Consider the following 7,050-nt stretch of genomic DNA (forward strand, 5'->3'; position numbering starts at 1 on the left):
ACCAGCTTAAGTAAAAATTCTGCTACCAGCATATTTCAGTTTTGACAGCACTTGGTCACAACAGTCAAGATCAGGTATTCTGTGTGTGATAAATTTATTAAAAGTGCATAACTATGTTTTGTTCTGGCAGTATATTAATACTGTACATATTAGCAGCTCCAGTTTACTGCAATATATTCACATATTTTGACAATCTCGTGACAGATGATGATGGTGGTATTATATTCAAATGCTTTATGTTATACTTTGACATGTTGCACATCCATGAGAATCATCTCATTTTTGGGTCTCTGGGACAAAAACAATCTACAGTGAGGTTTTGATTTTGTGGTGGGAGAATGACTAATGCATATGTCCAAGCCTTCAGTTTGTTGTGTATCTGTCATGTTTGGCATTATTGTATACAGAATTCCAGTGCTGAATGATTGATTAACAACTCATAAGGCTTAATGTCTCAGATGTCATTACAGTACCTTTTCACTCGTTTTATACAATTCTTCTTTGTATATCCAGATTGTGAGAGTATGAATTAATGGTATTGTGTAGGTAATACAAATTTGCAGTAAGTTTTCAGAAATCTGATCTTGTCTATTGCAGTAAAGTGCTGTCAAAACTGAAATAATACTTTTTACTTAAGTTACTCTACCAGTCCCTGTTAAGATATTCATCTATAGGAAATACAAAATTTCCTTTCCTGGGGAATGCTTTACCTGTGGATTCCACGTTTTGCTTTTTTTCTGTCTCACACGAGGCAATAACACGAATCCTTTCGAAACACTTCATCTGTCAATGCCAGCTGCCTGCTTTGATGTTTTTGCAGTTTAATATCATGACAGTTAACTGTCTGAATAGGTAAGACTAATTCATGAACAAGACAAGAAGAGCACTCAAAATGAAGGGCTAAGTCTTGCATATAACAACCTCAACGTAGCAATGAGTGCACCTAACAGAGTTTTTCAGCGTTGCTTAACATAATAGAAAATGAACTGACTTGAGCTCTTTGAAAACAAAAAAGCATATTTTATTCAAAAACGTTCATGTAGTATGCACAAGTGCTAATAGGCCCAAATGTAAGTAAATATGTATCTGACGTGATTATTGTTGTAAGCATATTGTAATCATGACAAATATACCTCCGTGAAATGCTTCAATTGCAATACCTATGTTTGAAGTGTACACTGTTCCCGCATAAAAGTGATATGCTCCAAACTATGTATAAAATGTTTCAAAGTCAATGGCCAAAAACTAATTAAATGAAAAAAGCCTATTTGCAATGGATGTGTACAAATTGAGAAAACTCATTTTTCTCTCGCTAATGCCACAAAGCTAAGTCTCACCAAATTACATAAGTTTCTTTGTATTCAAGTTGACCTGATACAGCACTGGCACTTTTTCATCATGATGCTACCAAGCATTAGTGATGAGGTATACTTGGAGAAGATACTCAACTATGTTCCATTTTTAGATCACCGCCAATACTCAAGGCATTTCAGTAAGTTTAAAATCCCTAGAAAGTATTAACATGTTGCATACACACTACTACACTTCATAGCTTTCCATACTATGTATGAGACAGCAAGTGTTTGTGCTCACAGTAGTGCCACAAATTTTGACATTTCTTGAGAAGGTAGGAGATTTGATACATGTATCACTTGAGATGAGTTTCCTATCCTGCCCCAAAATTAAAATATATTCTTACAAGATTACTGCACAGCTGTTTACTTTCTGTATGTTCTATGTAAGACACCTACGTTCATGAGATAGTAATATCACCTCAACAAAGACATTACCATGCCACATGAGAGATTACCTTATTTGTACATAAAATATATCCTAAAATGGTAGTAAGTGCTCGTCTTTGACCTCATGGGTTTTTAACAAATTACTTAAGAGTACAGGGAACAAAAGGAAGATAAGTTAAAATAAAAAATGGTAACCAACACAAATGTATGTACATGTGAAATGATCAATTTTATTCTGACTTTTTCACAATGATATGGAACACTTAAAACATTGCAGCATTATAAAGAGAATGAATAAATAGTTAACATGTCAAGAGACTGAGCAGAAACTCAGATTGGACATGGCAGGTAATCTGCCATGGCCTATTCAGTGGAACCAACAAAAGTATTTGCCTAAAGGAATTTAGGGAACCCAAATAAAACGTAAATCAGGATGTTCAAACAGGTGAAGGATCCCAATGCACCTGAATGGAAATTCGGTGCCATAATCACTCTGCAATTTTCTCAGTAATTTAACATGTGACCACAAATACAAGTGTATAAACTTTTTTTATTTCATCCAAGAATATCTCAACATAATACAACAAACATCAATAATTCAAAATATAGGTATACACACAATGTTTAAATGATCTCTTTAAGGGCGGGACAGGTGGTCAGCCGTGGCCTTGAAGGAACCATCCCGGCATTTGCCTTAGCGATCCAGGATGGCCAGACAGTGCGAACCCCATCCTCCCGAATATGAGGTCAGTGCTGTTAATAGCTACACTGCCTCATTCGGTTGTTACCTATTATACAATGTTCTGATTTACATGAAAATAGATCTTACAACTAGCAAAAATAATGATTAAATATATACACAATTACATATGCAATTACACTTTAACATTTTTCTTTATCACTTTACACAAACAGACCACACAACACTTTGTTCACGGAACTTCAATAAACTGCCAGTGGCTGCTTCAGCAGTTGCTGCATATGAGTAGTTATCTGAAACAGAAGAACAGGAAACAAACAGCAGAAATATCCTTGTCTAAAGACACTTTAGAAACAACATAAAAACTTGCAGCAACTACTTAGCTGACTCATATTAGTAGTAAACATATTCACTTAAGGCATGTCTAGCAATTAATTTAATATGTTCTTCAAACTTCTATATGTATGCTGATAACACTACACTGTAGAGTGTGACCACAATGAAACTAACAATGTAAGGGATATCTTCTACACAAATTCTGGGATGTTAACATCTGAATAGCTGTTCTCTGCAAAACACTGTTTTTTATAGTTGGAGGGTCCAGCATGTGAAGCAAGATACTGAAACTTGTTAAAGACTTACTGAAATTTATCTTTTGATGCAGTTTTAGATTTGAAGTTAACATTTAAATACCTCAGATAATGACTGACTTTTTCAGTAAACAAAATGTCCATGAAAGCATCTAATAATAATTCCATGTCCTACAATGTAATTTTATTTTTTAAAGAGTGGAGCCCCTCCACACTGCCACTAGCAAAAGTTCTACAATCACCTCTGCAGTGATTAGTTTTTTAATCAATACAGGTCCATCAGGAGATAGAAAATGGATGAAAAATGTAACAAGAATTGAGATTTTAAGGGCAGAGGGCAAAACATGTCATGTCAAGCACCAAGGGGAAAAAATCCTCCACAACTGTTGGACAGGTAGTAAGAGCAGTAGCGGATTTCTTGCTGTCTGCAGAAGATCATGGAAGGGTAGGTCACATTAGTAAGTGGGTACCATGCAGTTTGATACTAGTGTTATAACCACCTGCACATCAGTACAAATGCATGTTGGAGCACATCAGGCTACAGTGGGGAAGGCCAGTTGCACCCTTTCTGTACTCCAACCTACTTACATTTAATGCCCAATTTAATAAAAATTATACTCTTCCATTTCTGGCACCCTTTCTAGAATACAAACTAGCAAAATTATGAGAATTTGTTGTGTTCCACCACAAAGATAGGAAAACTTCCGTGTTTTGCAAATGAAATTTAGTATTGAGCACAAGATGTGAAAATAGCAGCATATATTAACAATAATATACGGATTAGTATTAACAAACTGATGTCAGTATCATTCTAAGAAACTTGAAATTCAAAATAATTGAATGTCAGAATGGGTGCTACAGCTACCAATTTTTAAGTAAAGCAGAAAACAAAATGCTACTGTACTTACAAACTTTGAGGTGCCACATGCCTTGACACAGGCTACCAATAACCCACAAGTATTTTTGACATCTCATGCCTCACAGGTACTTAACTGGATTGCAATCTGATGATTGCTGCTATCAACATGAAAGATAATATAGTTGTATCCAGTGACCAAATTTCAAAGCCGATACTGAAATTAAGTTCTAAGTTACAAATTCCAGTATTTACATATACATCACTGGTAATCCATTCACGTGTCATAACATTAAACTCAGTGCAAATGTACCTCCATTTTAAGCGAAAGGTCAAGTTTGCCATTGTATGCAAAACATTATTACTTTATACTTCAAGTTTGCCTCTATAGGACTGCGTAACCTTTGCTGCGAAGAGTATCGGAGCCATAACTGGAACAAAGAGCTCTGAGTTACCACCTGCCAATATAAACAAACTTCAATTTTAAACTGAAGGTGAAATATGTCTGATGTATCCAAACCACTACCACATTATTCTTCAAGCTTCTCGCATTTTGGCTGTGTGACGGCGGCTGCTGCTGCTGACTTCTGGAGCTGTAACAGAAACAAAGAGCTTTGAGTTACCATTTGCCAGTATACTCTTAAGGACTGTAACTGTACCTTCATTTTAAGTGAAAGGTGAAATTTCCCACACATGTATCCAAACCACTAGTACCTTATTCTTCAAGTTTCCTATTTTATAACTGTGTGACATCTGCTGCTGGTGACTGACTTCTGGAGCTATAACTGGAACAAAGTGCTCTGACTTACTGACCGACAATATACATTAAACACTTCAACACAAAACCACTAGTACTCTTTTAATGTAGCATAACAAATATATGCTATGCCCTACAGTTATATCTCCATTTTAAGGGGGAGTTCAAATCTGCCAAAAATGTACCCAAACTAGAATTACCTTACTGTTATAATATCCCAAGTATTAAACGGAGACTCATCTGCTGGTGTTGGTGTGCCTCTCGCTCCTCTTCCACACTACTGGTGCCAAGGATCACCTCTACAGGAAGGGTTTCACCTACAGAAAAATAGGTTTCATATCAGCATAAGCACAATAGAAATGATGCCATATTATTTTTGGTGATATATATTACAATGTTTGCGTACAGTATTCTACATGGTACTTGCAGCTTGAATATTTACTTCAAACAAGTTGACAATTGACTCAGTTTTAGTAATGACTATAGCTTCAAGTTTCTTCTTTAATCCTAGCAACACCAACACATTTTCAATAATGTGTATTGGGGGGAAGGGAGGGTACTGTATTTCCACCCTAAAAAAATATCTTAATTGTTGTTGACATATATTTTAAACAAATACTGATGTATAAGTAGGGCCCTGAACTTCAAAATATTCAATATGACTGTCACTGTGGAAAGTCACATGTACTATTAACGTGTCAAATTTTTGGGTTAAGTTTAACCACAAAATTTAAAACATTTATGGAATTCAGTTGAAGACTCCATTAAAAACAATTATCCTTTTCAAAATTTTAAAATATGAAACAGTATCTAATTCCCCCCCCCCTCCCTCCCGGCATCGTCAGGGTTAAAAACAAATGATACACAGGAATGAGCACTGATACAATCTGCTATCCGATTAGTTACTAATAATTGCGAGACGACAGTTCATATATCACACAGTGGCATTTTATTAGCACTATCGTTATTACACCTGCAACAATAACTTCCAATTAAATAATCAAGTATTCCGGCACCATATGCAACATAATTTAATGTTTCAAAATGTCAAGGCAAACAGGTGCGGTGGTATCGACAGCTTAAGTAGTCACGACAAATGAAAACTTGCGTGTAAAAATGCACAAAGCACCACACTGTATAGTATGCTCTTATTTTAAAAAAAATTAATAAAATAAAAAATAAATGATTATGCATGCACTGAAATAACCGTAATTGCAATAAATATATTTTTTTCGTTACTCACCCAAATCTAGCTCCGAAGGCCTTTGTGAAGAGAAATTCACAATTAAATGTGATTTCTGAAGATGTTTTTTTAAATTCGTCGTCGTCGATTTGTACGATAATTTCTTACCGCACAAAGTACAATTCGCAAACTCTCGATCAAGAGTTTCGAAATATGACCACATTTCGCTTGTCCTCGACCTCTTCATGTTGGCAACTATTGGTAGTAATATCAACAACACAAAGAAAAACAAGAACGCGGAACGAAAGTCAATACCCTGTAACGCAACCAAAGGCCGGAAAAATAGTGACACCTGTTCCGGAACACCAAGAATTGCAGAGAAATGAGACGATAGATTCCCGTTATTTGCCATCCCCTCTCCCCGATGGCCCACCGTCGTTTCCGTAGCAGTACGAAAATATTTGTTCGCTCCAGTTACTATCCTCTCTGGAAATATCACCTGGAACTACGACCTGTAACTGGAGTCACCGAGTCAGGAACGTCTACACACACAGTTATTCCGTTACCAGCTTCCAGGTTACCTGTGGTGGTAGCCCGATAACTGCCAGAGAACTAGAACTACGAGCCAATAACGATAACTGCCAGAGGAGAATACCGGTCTCTGACAGTTATTTCCATAGTCGCTCGAATTCCTTAGTAACTTTCCTTGTACTACGCGTCCAAGCTAAATTAATACGTAAGGCGGTGGCTCAAGGGATCGACTGTACTTGTTAATGCCTGTACTGCAGCTCCTATCAGCCACGGCTCGGATATTAACTTTATTTAATTGTTTATGCTAAAAGTAACGAAGGCCCACGAAATAGTACACAGTTCTTATCAACAGATGGCGCGCAGTCTCACAGTTATTCCCATGGTCTATAGAACGCCTTCCAAATGCGCAGTACGATCTTCGGTCAACAGATGGCGCGAGGCACTGTTGACACTAAACAGTTATTGAAATAACTGCCAGAATCAGAGGAACTGTTATCGCAGTAACCGTTACTTCTCAGTAACCGGTTATTTCTATCAGTTACGTTATTTTTTGCCACCTCTAGACGGGATGCTGGCACTTTGTTGCCTATTTTGCAACAGTTCGTGCTCCCTGGTACTACTGTTGTCTCGGATTTGTGGGCAGCATACAACACAGTGGGTAATCTGGGATATCAGCATTTGACTGTAAACC

The 7,050-nt window shown here is 36.8% G+C and overlaps 1 long non-coding RNA gene across 2 annotated transcripts; it reads right to left on the reverse strand.

Moving 5' to 3' along the window:
* Window positions 1-1,983: 1,983 nt before the first annotated feature.
* LOC126260260 (uncharacterized) lies at window positions 1,984-6,546 on the reverse strand. Of its 2 annotated transcripts, none has more exons than XR_007546635.1 (5): window positions 5,889-6,546; window positions 4,846-4,962; window positions 4,603-4,673; window positions 4,418-4,481; window positions 1,984-4,319 (listed from the first exon to the last, which is right to left on the reverse strand). It is a non-coding gene; the product is annotated as an uncharacterized LOC126260260 (long non-coding RNA). The 2 variants fall into 2 exon arrangements; XR_007546634.1 differs by having other exon boundaries at window positions 4,415-4,481.
* Between the last annotated feature and the right edge of the window lie 504 nt (window positions 6,547-7,050).

The sequence above is a fragment of the Schistocerca nitens genome, chromosome 5 (assembly GCF_023898315.1).
Source record: "Schistocerca nitens isolate TAMUIC-IGC-003100 chromosome 5, iqSchNite1.1, whole genome shotgun sequence".
NCBI lineage: Eukaryota > Metazoa > Arthropoda > Insecta > Orthoptera > Acrididae > Schistocerca > Schistocerca nitens.